This window comes from Panthera leo, chromosome B2, assembly GCF_018350215.1.
Source record: "Panthera leo isolate Ple1 chromosome B2, P.leo_Ple1_pat1.1, whole genome shotgun sequence".
Lineage (NCBI taxonomy): Eukaryota > Metazoa > Chordata > Mammalia > Carnivora > Felidae > Panthera > Panthera leo.
The window spans coordinates 84,599,718-84,617,638 of NC_056683.1; positions in this window are offsets into that span (position 1 = coordinate 84,599,718).

Below are 17,921 nucleotides of genomic sequence, written 5' to 3' on the forward strand. Positions count from 1 at the left end.
CTCCTTATTTGTGATGCCAATCATGCATACGAAAGTTTGATATTGCCCCAAAGTTCTTGGATGTTCTGTTATGTGTTTTTAATTTTTTTTTCCTTCTTTTTTTGCATTTAACTTTGGATGAGTTCTATCGATATAACTTCAAATTTTCCTGGTAATTCTGAGAAAAATTTTGATGTGCACAGGGTATAATTGTAAAACAGGTGAAGTTATAACTAATACAATGGGCACACTTGTTTCATGGTGGTAGAAAGAAAACTATAATCTCATCACATGAGGAAGAAACACTTCAGACACTGGGTGGCAAGGGAGAGAGAGAAATGCTAAGTATTTTTGTCTTTTAGAATCACCCTTAGAACCTTCCTCATGCAAGAAACCCTTCTCCATGTCACTCTCCTAAACTGTTGCAGGTACTTTTAATCTACCTGACTGCTAGATGTTCTAGATTTTGATAGATAGCTCCAACCAAGATTTTGTTCCTTTTCTCTTAATATTGAACTATAAATACATTGGGACAGAGGAGAGGACCCCAGCAACCCCATCTCCAGACAAAACACCTGTCAATATCTTTGAACATTGCTTAACCATGTTTCAAAGCCATCATTTGGTCATTCTATGGGGCAAACAGATATGATCCTGCTGGTGATTTAGATACTCCCTTTGAAACAAGAATTAGATCAGTTATTCAAATTAAATTTGGAAGCCAAATATTTGTTAGTTTCTGGGGTGAGACTATATTGAAGGCATTCTCAATCTCTGCCCCCTGCCAGTGGATGTTATTTTCACTTGCAAGGCCCCAAAATTTTGAAAAAAAATTCTTTCTAGGAACATTATATCTGTCTCCTGTGTTTCTTTTCTGGTACACTAACTTATAATTTAGGAGTAGATATTAGAGATCTTTAGGTGTTTTACAAAACAGTAACAGGAATTCATGCAGCCCATATATGACTGTAGATATCTTCAAAATGAGGTGACTTTTGGTTGCTTTGGGATACTTCCCAGAGGATTAACTGATTTATTATTTATGTCCTCCTCGAAGGCAGTTGTCTCTATAATGTGAGTCAACAAATTAGAAACCATGTACAAAATTTATCCCTGGCTTTAACTAAAGTGATCAATTATATTGCAATGTCCCTGGAAGGCATTCAGTTCAGCCTGAACTCACTGGTCATGGTTGTTATGGGTGACTGCCTGAGACTTTTTCCTTACGGGCCAAGGCAGAGTCTATACAATCACTAATGCATCTGCTACAACTGGACTAACGCCTCAAGCCAAGTCAAAAGGTCAATGCTGAAACATATGGAGAAAGACACCAACCAGGCTTTCTAAGTTAAAACCCGATTTGTTTGTTCAGCTGTGCCTGGTACCTTGGATGGCATATTTGTGGTTAACACTTCAGGTTGTCTTCATTAAGCTGCTTAGAATCTTATTGAGAATAGCATTAGTTAAATGTTGTAAGAAACGATTGAATAGATTTTGTTCCTACCCCGTGTAGGTCAGATTAATCAGAGTGGCCAGTGAAGTGACATACTTATTGGAAAAGTTACCAAATTCAAGGCAAATGTAGAAATAAGGATGAATATTGTTGGGAAACAATTCTCCTCAGGTCTCTCATGTCTCTGCATATCTTGTGAGTGAGTCACTGGTGGCTCTTTTGTCCCAGACTATATTTTCAATAATATGTGTATAGATGATCTTCTTAGAAAGAAAATCTCTCTCCAGAGCAAATTGCAGACATGCTTTTAATAACCAGTAGAAAAAAGGTAATGTCTTCCTCCAGAACAATGAGTAAGTGTAATAACTGACTATAAGAAAAAACTAATATCCCCTAACTTAGTTTCCTATAACACAACCCACTGCATGTAGCATATCTTACCAATGTGAAGGAAATTCTACAGGAAAAATTAGCCCATTCATTCAACTAACAAATAACTTGGGAAAAAAAAAAAAAAACAAGGAAGAAGAATGGATGATGCCCTAGAAGAAAAAATACATTAAAAGACTCATCAACCAACCAAATACAATGCCTACATCTTGTTTGATCCTAATTTAAACAAATCAGTGATGAAAACTTTTTTTGAAACAATCACTGACATTAGAATATCAACTATGTATTAGATAACAGTAAGGAATTATTACTGTGTTAATTGTGGTTACTAAATTAAGGTTTTGTATAAAATTAAAGTTCTCTTTTTGTTTTAAAAAGAAATACATATTATTAACTCATGAAAGGATATTTTGGCGCTATTTTTATGTTAAAAAATTAATGAAGTTCTTTGCAAAAAGAATTAAGATTTATTAAAGGAAACAAAGTATATATATAGGTAACCAATACTGTGAATATAATCAAGCACAATAAAATTTGGCTGTTATGGCTCACAATCATTTTCAGAATGTTGCATAAACCCTGGTCTAATGATCCGATACTTGACCAGTAGTTCCCAATACAAAGTGATTTTATTCCTCAGAGGATATTTGGCAATGTCTGGAGACACTTTTGTTTGCCACACTGGGGAGGTGCTACTGGCATCCAGTGGGTAGAAGCCATGGATGCTGCTAAACATCCTACAATGCATAGGACACCCCTCAAAAAAAAAGGAATTATGTGTGTTAAAATGTCAATAGTGCCAACCTTAAGAAACCCTGATGATGAAAAGAAAGTGGAATTACCTATTGTTGTCGTGTTCAAATTAACACAGGAGTGAAAGTAGGAAAAGCCTGGATGTCCAGGACTTATAAGTTAAATTGTGGATAATTTTGCAAATCTCGCAAGCACACCACTGTCAACCTCAGCTGATACAAGAGAAGTAGATGATTCTTAAGCTTCAGTGGAGACAGGGAGGGTTTCAAGCTGACATGCACTTAATCCTCAGTGAATGTGAGCATGCCTAGCAGTGTACAAGTGTGTAAGAAACCGCCAGCTTTCCTGGATCCACGGTAGTCTTAGATCTGACAGCTTCTCTCCTGAAGAACAAACTGGTACTCTGACTGCTTTCTTTGCTTGCCATACTGCTGGATCATGGCTGAAGTGTGCATGGCAAAGGATCTTCCCATTTGTTTTTCCACTTTTATGCACAAAAACATTGGTGGAGTCTTGCTTTTCGTTTGAAAGAAGTATATCTTGAATAGGAACCTGAATTCTCTTTAAGAGCCATAACTGAATTTCAGATTTGTTGTTCATTAATACCTTGGCAGCTATTATCCAGAGTAGATTCCAAAGAGGAGTCTAGAGATTCTTATATTTTCTTCTTTAGAAGAGCCCAGTCACACGGGAAGGGGCGCTCTCTCTCTCTCTCTCTCTCTCTCTAAGTTTTACTGCCCTTTTTACCCTCCAGGGTATCACCTGTCCAAGGAAAGAGAAGTACTAAGAATGATGTCTATTCCCATTTGCTTAATACTTTTGCCATCACTTAATTCTGTTTTCTGCAGGTTTTCAGATAACTGTGACCCTTCTTTGTTATTAAGGTAATATTCAATGAGTTTAACTTTATCTAGATTTTCATGTAAGTTTACTGTGTTTTCTGGGAACCCAACTACTTGTCCACCTCCGTCCAGCATTATACCTTGTTTCTTAAATTTTCTAAATCTAGGATCCCCTCCAGTTCAGCACCACTCTGTTCCCCAAAACTTTAGTACTGACTGCATCTATTTTTCTATAGCAGAACAGGTTGTAACTTAGCTTTCCTTGGGTCCTTTGGATTAAGAGAAAGGCACTCCTTTGACATGTCTCTTTTGTCCATTCTACTATCATTTTGAGAAGAAAATTCTTCCAAGTCAACAAAATCCTTACATTCCCCTAAAAGGGAATTTTCCTTGGCTGTGGATTCAAATGCATGGAAAGTTTCAGAAAGCTCCTTGCTAATCTGTCACTTAGTCGTCTCTATGTCACCAAAAACTATTAAGAAGCGAGTATGTGGGGGAGGATATAATTGAAACAAACTTGGACAAATATTACTTTCTTTTTTAAAGTTTATTTATTTTGAGAGAGAGAGAGAGAGAGAACACAATAAGGGGAAGAACAGAAAGAGAGGAAGAGAGAGAAATCCCAAGCAGGCTCCGCACTATCACCACAGAGCCCTATGTGGGGCTAAAACTCAAGAACGGTGAGATCATGACCTGAGCCAAAATAAAATGTCGGACATTTAACCAACCAAACCACCCGGGAGCCCCCGGACTTTTATTTCTAATTATTGAAACTGGATGATGGATACCTAAGGATTCATCATGCTATTATCTTTCAAAACAAAACAAAACAAACAGGAACTCTGGAATATACCCTTTTTAATCCAAAGCCCAGGTCCACTGCTTAATAACTGTGTGCCCTTTGGAAATTTCCTTAACATTGTTTCTCCATTTTTATCAATTGAAAATGAGGATAATATTAGTACCTGTTTCATAGAGTTGCAATGTCTTAACTGTGTTAACATTTTTGGCACTTAGAATAATACCTTATTATATGTATTTCTTAAATGCTAAAATTTAAATATTGTTGCTTACAATAATTATAAAACAAGGAATTTTACCCCACAATTATGTTTAGAGGATTAATTATTAATGAATGCTCCAGAAAAAAATACATCTAATATTAGGCACATAAATGGTAATCTTCTATGAAGAACCAATTAACATGATTTATAACCATTGATGTCTTCTTGTATTTTTTACCCTCGAATGGTAATGGGAGCCTTTTAGACAATTTGATTTTAATTTAAGATCGCCCAGCATTTTCATGACTTCCACTACATGAACTAAATCTAGGACGTATTTTAAAAATTCTCTGTAACTTACATTCAAGTTGAGAAATCATTTCACTTCTCCTCCAGGTCTGAATAAATATAGACCATTTTTACAATAAAAAAAATCCCCAGAAAGCAAAGAAGATATTTTCTTCACTAAAATATACATTCAGAATTGTAGCCCAAATGCCTGACACATAGACAGCATTCTATTAATCAAACAGCTCAATCAACCAATCAATCAATTTTTTTAAATGAGTTACTTAACAATTCAAATGTTTCCTGACTGGATAGGCACTAGTAAAACTGTCTGCTTCATAAAATTCTACTGTGAATTCATAATAGAGAATAGAATTCACAGCAAGAAAATCACATTATCTACTCCCCCCCGCCCCTAGTAAGTTAAAAGTGGTTTTTATATCTACTTCTGCCAGAGATCTCCATTTCCCATTCACTGCTGAATGCCCTTGCCTCAAATATACTTCACAGAGGGATGACAATTTACCTTTCTCAATGAGAAATAAATGTTCAATGGTTTAGAGGAAAGAAAAGTCTTATATACTTGTTCATTTCAAATATTTCCCCACAAACTCACCCCAGTTATATTAGCTTTCTCTGAATATGAGAATGGAAAGTCCTGGAACAGAGATTCCATTTCCCAAGCTAAATGATGTGATAGTTTTACAACTTAAGTGGAGAAGGTACTTCATTTCACATTTTCTCAATTATAGGATAATAAACTCTGGAACCAGTGAATGGTTGTTAAGAACTACTAGAGAAAATTAAATAAAAGAAAAAATATAAAAGTGAAGTAATATGTTTTCATAAAGAACAAATCTACTTAAGTTATATAACAAACACAATGGCACATTTTGGGGAAAATTTTTGTATGACATAAAATTTAAATGACAGTAACATTAATTCAATCAATAACCTCAGAAATAACTAAATTTGTACTTTAGAATTTCATACCAAATTTTAAAAGTCAACACTTGAACCTTATTTTGAATTAATGACTCAGTTCTTTGTTGTAGGCATTTGTGTCTGTATAAACTGGGAGGATGATTTAAAAGTTACATCTTGAATTTTGATAATTTGAAATACAAGTAAGACTATTAATATAAGTATTAATTCGTACTGCATCTATATCTACTATAAATTACTTAGTAAGTTTTATAGTATTAAATTGTTTTATGCATAATATTTTGCTAATGAGAATGTGAGCTCTCTGGCAGCAAGTATGAGGGTATAATGCTCTGTAGTTTTATAGATATATGTTTTAGAAGTAATATGGCCTGGGTTCTAGTTCTGACTCCATCATTAACTGGTTTCATGGCATAGGATATCATTTAATCTTTCTGAGTCTTAGCTTTTTAATTTTATAAATGAGGATAGTATCCGTGAAACATAAATGGAGATAGAGTTTAGAAAATTATTGAATGCTACATAATCATGAAGTATATGAAATCCTGATAAGACCTTTCAGAGTAGCACAAGACAATAAAAATATTAAAAGTAGCATACCACAAAGTGTGTTAAATGTAATAACCATTGCTGTAATCATTATTGCTTAAATAATTATTGCTCTAATAATTTTGTTTACTTATTTAAGAAAGATAAATTATTGATGAAAAGAACTGGGATTATACATTTCTATTCTGCATAGTGGGTTGATAAATTGATTTCCATAATATTTTCTAAAAAGAGGATGTTATAGATGAAGTCTGTAATTCTCATAGAAAAATTATGTCAATTTCTAAATAAAATACTTTGAGATAAAATTAAACATGTGCTAAAAATGTCATGTTTTGAAATTCAAATAAACAAAAAAGGCAAGAAAGGAGGAATAAACTAAAATCAGAGACAATTGCACAACAAATTGTAGAATGGTATATCCAAACCCACCATTCTCAATAATGAGAATAAATGCTAATAATGGACAAACTACTTCAAATAAAAGGCAAAGATTTTCAGAAGGATTAAGAATAAACAACAACAATAAAAACCCAAGACCCAACTAGTTTTCTCTACAGTTATCTACATGGCTGTTCAGCACCATTAAGCGAAGTCAACGTTATTCCATAACTACCTTACTGCATGAATTACCTTGTTCTTTTTGAAGGTTGTTTTTTACTATTTTAGGTTACTTTTGTTTTCATAAAAATTTTAAAATCAGTTTATTACTTATAAAAAGTGAGGATGTTGATTACAATCACATATCATCTTAGAGTTGCAACTCAACAACATAAAAACCTTCAATCCATTCATACCCACTGCTGCATTTATTTGTATTTTCTTTAATTTCTCTTTGCAATGCCTTGGAGTTCTCTGCCTTAAGCACATGTCACTATATGTATTCTTTAGTATTTTAATTTTGATGTCATTACAGTTGGTTCATTACCAGGATTCTGAATTACAAATGGAATTTGCATATTGATCTTGTGTCTTGTGACCTTGTTAAAATTAACAAAATAATTGTCCTAATACCTCATTTCTATATTGTTTAGAGTTTTACCTACAATATCAGTGCAATACAATACCTGTAATAAAGACTGTTGTATTTCCATTCTTTTTTTAAAAAATTTTTAATGTTTATTTATTTTTGAGAGAAAGAGAGAGAGAGACTGAGTGCAAGTAGAGGAGGGGCAGAGAGAGAGGGAGATACAGAATCCCAAGCAGGCTCCAGGCTCTGAGCTGTCAGCACAGAGCCCATCGTGGGGCTACAACTCACAAACTATGAGATCATGACCTGAGCTGAAGCCGGACACTTAACTGACTGAGCCACCCAAGCACCCCTGTTTTATTTCCATTCTAATCTTCATGTCGTTTATTTTACTATTGAATAATATTGTAGTCAGCAAAAATAATAAAATAATTATTATATATCATAAATTATGTCATAAATATATAATATTTATTATCTATAATCTATTACATTGTATTATAAGTAAAAATACAAAGTACTCTTTTAAAATGATTAACTAATTTAAACAGATATATCTAAAAGGAAAATAAGCACATGGCCAAGACACATATGGAAAAGTACTGAAGAACAGTACTCATTAGAGAAAATTCAAGGGCTCCTGGGTGGTTTAGTCGGTTAAGTGGCAGACTGTTGGTTTCATCTCAGGTCATGATCTCATGGTTTGTGGGATTGAGATCCATGTCAGGCCCTGCACTGACAGCATAGAACCTGCTTGGGATTCTCTCTCTCCCTCTCTCTCACATAAATAAATAAACTTAAAAAAGAAGGGAAAACAATGCAAACTTTACCTTAATGAAGTACTATTAGATGCTCTAGAATGAGTATGCTAAAAACACTGAACCCCAAATGTACACAAAACTCCCTTACATTACTGGTGAAAGCATAAAAGTATACAGCCCCTTTGTAAAAATAATATGACAGTTTTTTTACATACATACATCTATCGTATGAGTTAGCATTTCCGCTCATATATTTGTCAAAGTGAAATATAAACATATTCACCCCTGGGTGGCTCAAGTCACTTGAATGGTCTACTCTTGATTTCAGCTTAGATCATGATCCCAGGGTTGTAAGATCAATCCCCATGTCTGGATCCTTCCTCAGTGTGGAGCCTGATTAAGATTCTCTCTCTCTCTCTCTCTCTCTCTCTCTCTCTCTCTCTCTCTCTCACTTTCTGTTCTCACTGCCCATCTTCCCTGCTTGTATGTCTCTGTCCCCATTAAAAAAAATACCCACATTTTCACAAATGGTCTCTAAAATCAAATACATCAAAGCTTTCTTCATAATGGCCAAAAATTAAAAAAAAAGGAATTAGTCCATTATAAAAGGATTGAATAGATAGATTATAAAATTCCATACAACAGAATAATTTTAGCAGTTAGAAGTATTGAACAACTGTTATGGGCAACAAAAGTTAAATCTCACAACAATCATACTGTGCTTACAAAAGATTTTTCACCCTCTGATATAATTAACATCAATTTTAACTCCAGTGACAAAAATTGGAAGAGAGTCTACGTGTTGGTTAGTAGATTTACTGGGAAGAGACCTGAGCAAACTTTCTGAGGTGAAGAAGTTTTTATATCTTAATATGATTGTGAGTTATACAAGTATATTTTTGTGTCAAAACTCATTAAACTATATACTGAAAATGTGTATTTTCCTATAGTGGATTATACTTAAATAGAACAAAAAGTTATAAACAAACTGAAAGAGAGGGAAACTGTTATATATAAAATTATACCTCAATAAAAGATAAATAGAAATATATAGACATTGTTTTATTATTATATTACCTTATTATTATTATAGCATATTACAATGTTGTTCAACAGTATACTACTAGTAAATTAAAGTGAAACTGCCTTATTTGACAAACCAGTTAAAAACAGTTTTTTGTTTTTTGTTTTTTGGGGTTTTTTTTTGTAAATAAGGGACAAATATCAAATTGCAGACATTTTAGATGGATTAAGATATTTTTGGTAAATACATTGTGCCTAAAATGTTCAACTACCACTGAGTTTATGCTAATAAGACTTTTCTCTAGAGATGCATAGAAAAGTTTTTATAAGTAAATTATATATCTTGAATTTGAAAGAAGAAAGGGAAAATGGCACTGGTGGCTAAAACAAAGGAAACAATATGAAAAATGTTGTTGATAATCTTTGAAGTGCTACATAGGGATCCATTTTTAATATATTTTCTTTTGGACACATTTGAAATTTACCTAATAAAAAGTTTCATATTATCACTTTTTATAGTTTTTAGATTTCATGTTATAAGAAAAATTTCCCCACTCTATGATTTGAGATGTCTCTCATGATTTATTCTATTTAAATGCTTTAAAAAACGTTATTTTTCATTAGCAATACATATTCACTGTAGAGCAATTAGGAAATATAGGTAGAGCAGAGGTGCAGGATAAGCACGCACAATCAAACTACGTAGAGATAAGCACAATGGGAATGCTTCTCCATTATATACATAATATGTCTTCATTGAAGAAAAAACAATAAAATTTTAAAAGCATCTTAGAATATTAAAGACTATGGTAAATTCTGCTAAGAAGGACACTGATTAACTTCACTTAATTATATGTGTGCTGAAGTATATGTGTATGTATGCCTCTGCCTATCATATAGTATGCACGCCCAAGAATTTATGCAGAAGTGTTAGGCAAACGTTTTGTCACAATGATTTATAGCTCACTACTTGACACTGTCCATTCATGTTTTAATATAAATATAATTTTAGGTTTTGATGTAATAAATAGCTTTTATCCACAACTTATGGATTTATATATATATATATTTCATATATATTTTTCATATATAGATTATATATTTTTCATATATATTTCATATCTATATTTCTATATATTTCATTATTTATTTTTCATATATATTTATTTCATATATACATTTCATATATATTTAAGTTATCAAATGCCATTTTGGGATATATTATCATATATATATATGATCATAGTGTTAGGCACTCATTGTATGGTTGGAGGAATAGTTTGTCAGATATAACACTGGAGAAAAGAGTTGAAGACAAAAGCAAAGCTAATACTTTTACATAATTTGTAAACTAAAGTTCTCCAGAATATACAACTACTACATTGCTTTTGAGAAACTATTCCTCCACCATAAAAGTGATGATTTTCCCTCAATTCCTTTTTAGAACTTCCTCCTTAGACCTTTCTTTATGCACAAATATATTCTGTGATTTACTCACTCTGAAAGGATATCAAAAGACAGTATCCAAGAAGTACTGATGGCTGCTAATGGCTTACAAAGGCCCCCGGGACAAAACCCTAAAATGTAGATTTAAAGTTGTCCAGTTTTCTAATTGTTACAGGCTCTGAGTTTCTAACACACACACACACCAGATTGCCGGGGGCGGGGGGGCGGGGTGGTGGGGTGGGCGGGGACTGCATAATTTTTGTTGTAACTTTTTTTGAGTAGCCTACATTATATTTAAGAACCTGGACATGTTAGGCAAAAAGTTGAAGCCTAAATGCATTTTCTTTTCAACCTGGCTCCATGTATCTTCAAATACTATTGATATGTCCATGATTCAGGCATTCAGTTGTCTGGAATCTAGTGTAGAGAATACTACGCCAATGTGTTCATGGCTATTTTACTGAAATTTTTGTGTGGCAGTATTGTAGGCTTCTAGCCATATTACGTTTTTTCCCCAAGTTTTTATTTAAATTTCAGTTAGTTAACATACAGTGTAATATTAGTTGCAAGTGTAGAATTTAGCGATTCAACACTTCCATACAACACCCGGTGCTCATCATAACAAGCGCCCTCCTTGACCCCATCACTTATTTATTTAACCCACTCCCCACCCACCTCCCCTCCTACCCATATTATTTTGAATTGAATGTATATTTATTTAATCAGAGAAATACATTTGTTTGAATATTCTCATAAATTGTTAGAATAGTTGCAAATTAGCTGAAACTTTTAGAGGGTGATTTAGCAATATCTATTACATTCCAAAGTTTATATATTTGCTGTCCAAATTTTATAGAGATATGTTCCAAACAGTGCATGATAGTTATATGTTCATTGGTCTTTGTAGCATTACTTAAAATTGAAGGAAACCTGGAAAAATATTTATCAATTGAGGATTGCTTAAATATTAAACATATATTGAATAGAAAGATGCATATACGTGTACAGGTGTGTAAACTCCTCAAAATTCTATTGTAAATGTAAAGCAAATTTTGTATGCATATAATTTTGCATTTATATACATAATGATAATAAGAGGCAGACATGAATATGTGTGTAGTCTATATAAAAACATATGTGTGTCTCTGTATTAATTTGTTTAATTCAGGTCTATAACTGAAAGATTGTGAGCAAGGAGACATACTTTCAAATTTATGTATTTTATATTTTATATATTTTATTTTATATTTTATATTATTTAAATATATTTTTCTATATTTTATTATTTTATATTTTATTTAAGCATGTTTATTATTTACATTAATAAGATAAAAATACTGTTAATGTAAAAGCAAAAGAAGATTTTTAGAGAAAATAATAAATGCTATTTTAAAGGACTATTCCAGGATTTAAATATGATGTACATGATTCGACCTTTGTAATCTAGCATTCTATAAACAAGGTTATAATTCTGTTCTTTGTGTTTCCCACAGCCCAATACTTAAGCATAGGATTGTTCACATATTATATAGTATCCTTTTATAATATATATGTATGTATATATATATATACATACATATATATTATAAAGCATAGGATTGTTCACATATTAGTATCCTTTTATAATATATATATATATATATATGTGTATATATATATATACATATATATATATCTGATATAAACTTATGGTCCATCTTTTATAATCGTTTAACTCTTCTTTATTCTTAAAAGTTATTTATGGTCAGAAGAATTCTGCTTGCAAATATTTATCATTTTAGTTGTGTTTCAGTTGCTTTTAACTCTTAAAAAATTACTAGTTTTTGAAAAAATATGTCAAAGAATATCCTTTGTATAATCGTAATAGACAACAGCTCTATTTCAGTTAAATATCAGACTATTCTAATTTTGTTTTGCCCTTGCATATAGTTTTTAATAAAAATTATGCTTTAAAATATCATAATGAGGAGTAGATGGATATTGCTTAAAATATCAACACATCTAAGTATCTCTTTTTTTTTTGTATTTTCATTTAATGTGTTTGCCACATTGACTTGGAAAAGAGTAGTGGGAGAATGTCCCAGAAAATAACAACCATCTGTGTAAGGATCAAAATGTCCAATCCAGAGGGCATATATGTTCATGAAGATTCAAATACTAAATTAAAAATAACTTTTGCAGTCTTTTAAACAATGAAGAACCATGGGTACAGTTATACAGCACAAAATTCATGTTTCTGCAGAGCCATAGGCAAGTTGGGAAGTAGGGCACACTTTACTAATCAGTGGACAAGTTAGCCTTGATGCGTTGGTTGTGAACTTCGGATAAGAAATCGCAAATATCTAATCTCTCTATGCTGACAAATAAAAATGGTTCATGAGCTTTGGTAGCTGGCTAGGAACACATCTGTTGAACAAACAACATCCTGGGCTTTCTGTCAGTCTCTCCCTGCCTTCCATCCTCTGAAAGTCATCCAGAGCCCGGCGGTCACTTCCCTTATGTCCACCAACTGTACCTCCTTTGCTCCAGTGGGTTGCACTCCTGAGAAGACACATCACTCAGTGTCTGAGTGGTTTGATTTAAGGCTTTCGTTCCCTGTAAAAATCTCTCTAAAATGTAATGATTACTTCTTTATGGAAAAAGAATTAATGGAAATCACAACTGACACAGTGGTTTTCATGGCAAATGTTATTACAAATATGATGATGTGTAAAGTTCATTAAGTAGTGCTCATTTAAAGTTCAAATGCTAATAGATGCTGGATTTTCACAAAGCCAAGCAGAGGCCTTACTGGAGTCCTGGGTTCTATTCAAGGTCATGGTCTGATTTGTTGGGCAATCTTTAACAAAGTCACTTACTTGGCCTTAACCTAAATCTAGTGGGTTTTTCCTTCCATCTGTAAAAAATTAGGTTAATAACACATGTTTATTTGTAAAGTGCTTTGGTATGCTCAGAGTAAAAAAGTCACAAGTGCAAATATTGTTAGTATTGTATTTATTAATTGCTGAGGATGGCTTCAGTGCACCTTTGCTATTTAAAAATCTTGCTTGCAGCTGTGAAAACATTATGCTTAACACAGCAATTATCAGTGGTGGTTGGTGCAGAACTCAGAGGGAAGACAGCTGCTGGGGGGACCACTTATTCAGAGCAGAGTGAGAAGATAAAAGAAATTACAGGTATTATTTTTAAAGTAAGGGGCAATGATATATGTGATTATAAGTTATATGTTAAAAGTGTGTATATATGTACATTTATGTATACATATACATGTACATATGTGTTCACGTGTATCTATCTATCCATCTATATCAAACACTCCTGTATCTGTGATCAAAGAAAGAAGACTGAGATTTTTTGTTTTGTTTTATTACTGTCAATTTCTTGCCTTTACCAGATTCCCCGAGGCTTATAAATTCCCTTCCCTTCAACCGAGCTTGCTTTTGTGTACATGTGTTACTGCACTTCTGTTTCTCGGTGAAAATGAACATATAATATTACAATAAAAAGGAGAAAGGCTAAAGGCAGCAAGTATTGGAAAACATATCTTTGTGAAAATTACATCTTCTCCCCTTTTGTTCCTTCAAGACTAACAGTGCTTATTCTTGTTCTCTTTGGTGCCAGAGAGATTAACAGTGTGTGTTTCTCTATACCTGTATTTTTTTTTTTTATTTTACTGATCATCTCTGGCCATGTGTTATCCTAGTAACTGTATGCAAATTTACTTATACTCATGCACTTTCATTGTCAATTTTCCCAAGACAGTGTATATGGATTCTTCAGACTTCCATACATCAGCAGTGTTGCACTTATCGCAACATGTGGATTGTCAGAAGATAAGACCCTGACGTGAAAGTGCAACTAATGTGATTCCTTTGCTGTTATTTCCCATTTTTCACCTACAGCCAAATTAAAACACCTGTATAGAATTTCATTTTGTGGAAACAAAAGTAATGTTTTGCATACAGGAAGCATAGGATCAGTAAAATAAATTCCTTATTGCAAAAAGAAAAGAGAAAGGGAGACATGAAGAAAGGGAATCCTAAGAGGGATGGATTTATAATGTCCAGCTTATGAATGACTTTTCTGCTGCTTCTTCTCTCAACGGACTCCATCTTTCATTTTTCTTTCTTCTACTTTTTTTTCCATTTTTTTTTCTTTTACTCTCCTTCCCTCTTTTGACTGAGGAGTTCTACTTGGGCCACATAACTGATAAGAAAAAAAGTCATCTGAGGAATGTGTCAGCCAGTAAACTGCAATAAAGCCATGACAAACTTAAGCGAGTATGCAGATTATTTAGGTAAATTAAAAGTAAGTCAATATGCAATGGAAGTGACACATTGGTGATTTACATCAACCAAATTAAACACTGTTAATAACATGTTTAGCTTTGGTTTTATGGACTTTGGCTAACAGACTCTTGCAAATATGACATTATCAAGCTGTTCTTTTTTAACCTCACTTGGAGAGGGGCAAAGTTAATAATACTATGTCACATTATCATCTTTGGTCCACAGAAAGACTTTTTTCTTATTCCATGTATTCCCTTTAACTTATGTACTGCACCCTTTTCCTTATCTACCTCCCATTTACTATAAACAGTCTTTCTTACTATCATCTTTGCTGTTTGTTTCTATGTGTTCTTATAAAAATGTACTCTGGCATTATGTTATTAAACTTATACTGTTGCATATGTTTAATTCACCGAGAACTATGATTTTTAAGATTTATTTGTTGGCTTAGAATTTCCAATCGAATGCTTCTAAGAGTAGCATCTTTTAAGAAGGAATGACTTTGATTTGAGAGGCAGGCAATTAAGCTACTGAGTATGATGAGTTTGATACTTACAGATATTGTTAGGGTAAATTTGTGTAACCTTTACTTTAAGATTAGTTAACCTTACTACAAAGTGTGATCCTTTTGACGTCTCTACAGAATATATTTGTTCAATTAATCCTCTTTGATCTGGCAGTTTGGAACTTGAACATCTTCCAGCCCAGTTTGAATTTGGGGAGCATTTTATCTTAACTCACCCTAGTTACTATTCTTTCCCTGAATTTTTTTCTTTCCCAGGTCTTATGAATTCTTACATTACACATAGGCTTCTCACTATTTACTCAATGACTCAGGGTTACCCCCACATAGATTTCTGGAGCTCTTTCTTTATATAGCTACCTCCTCTCCAGTAATCGGCTTCACAGATTCCAGCTATTGAGCTCCCTAAAGCTTGAAGTCTGTCCCTCTGTCACTGCTTATTGTCCAACTTCTGAAAACAGTCGTTTCATATATCTTTTCAATTTTCTATTATGGGAAAGTAATTTCAGTACCGTTTCCTCTATTCTGGCCAAAACTGGAAGTAAGAAGTAAGTTTGGATTGTCTATATTTTCTGCTTAGTTACTGTCACTTGATTATCAAAGCTTTAACTCTTCATATACAAAAGAATAACTCCAAACTGTAAATACAAAATGCGTTCCTAGATGCTGCAAAATGCAAACTAGTACAAATTTTAGGCAGATTAATTAATCTGGGATAATTCATCTAATATTAGCTTAATAAATTTGCATAAGTCCATCCCTACGACCCAGCAATTGCACTACTAAGCATTTACCCACGAGATACAGGTGTGCTGTTTCGAAGGGGCACTTGTACCCCAATGTTTATAGTAGCATTATCAACAATATACAAATTATGGAAAGAGCCCAAATGTCCATCAACCAATGAATGGATAAAGAAGTTGTGGTATATATACACAATGGAATACTACTAAGTGATGAAAAAGAACTAATCTTGCCATTTGCAACAACATGGACGAAACTGGAATGTATTATGGTAAGCTAAATAAGTCAGAGAAAGACAGATATCATATTTCATATTTCACTCATATGTGGAATCTGAGACCTTAACAGATGACCATAGGGGAAGGGAAGGAAAAATAAAATACAAAAAGAGAGGGGGGCATGCCATAAGAGACCCTTAAATGCAGAGAACAAACTGAGGGTTGATCAGGCTGGAGGGGTGGGGAAAATGGGAGATGAGCATTGAGAAGGGCACTTGTTGAGTTGAGCACTGTGTGTTGTACGTAAGTGATGAATCACAGGAATCTACCCCTGAAGCCAAGACTACACTGTATGTTAGCTAACTTGACAATTAAAAAAAAAAAAAGAAGAAGAAGAAACAGTAAAATGTATGCAAACAGTCTCAAAATAGGGAAGCCAGTAAATGGAAGTATACTATTATGTTTCTTACACTGCAATTTAAGTTTGAAAATATTATTTTATGGTATATTGTAATAAAGCTGTCTATTGAAAATGTTAAAGTAGCTGTAAATGAAGAAGGTATATTTTATGTCAATAGTGAAAATAAAATAGAATGCTAAAAATAGTGAAGTATTCTAAAAGAAGACAGGAGACAACCACAATAGAAAAAAACAACAACAACACAGATGGAACAAGTAAAAAAAAATGATACATTTAAAATCAGTCATACAGATAAATGTGTTTTATGTAAGTTGTCTAAGCACTTCAGTTAAAAAGCAGTCTACTCAAAGATTAAGATTATCTGGGTGGATAAGAATTCAAGACAGAACTGTATGAATTTTCAACAGAAATACATGAAATATAAACAGACAGGCAAAAAGTAAAAAAGATGAAAGGGAAAATACTGCAAATATATTCATATATGAATCATAAGTATACATGCATTAGAAGAAAACTGGAGTAGCTTATTATTATCAGATTAAAGGAGATTTTAGGCCAAAAAATATTACCAGAGATAAAGGGGTCATATCAAAATAAATAGGTAAAAAAAATAAGGAAGACAAAACAATCGCAAATGTTTGTCTGTCTAATAGAAATGCTTCACAATATGTGACACAAAACTGACAGACCTGAAAAGAGAAGTAGGCAAATGTATTATCTGAGTTCAAAATTTCAACATTCTTCCTGCATAAATACTCGACAACATCAACCAATTTAATGAATTTATATTTTAAAAACACTATACACAATAATGATAGAATACAAATTATTCTTCTTCAATTGTTAATGGTACGTAAGTAATTCCATATAGTAATATAAAACAAAGCTCATTAAATATAAAAGGATTAATATGCACAGAGCATATTTTCTTTCCACAACAAAATTATATTAAAAATCAAGAACAGAAAGTCCCCAAATTTGTGAAACCCCCAAGTTACTTAAAATGAAAATGTGTCCTTAAATGAATGGATGACTCAAAGAGGAAATCATGTCAATTATAAAATACTTTGAGCTAAGAGATTAATATAAAACATAGCAAAATTGGTAAGATAGAGCAAAAGTAATATTTCTCAGTTTTTATTTTGTTTTTTTGCATAAGTTATGATAGGGCAGGCAGAAAGAATTTAAGGAATGTAACTAAAATTACTATGACCAATGAATAAATATAGCAAGGACACAAGATATTATGTCAATATAAAAACCAATTATATTTATATATACTACAATAAACAATTGAAAATGAATGTTATAGGACAATGT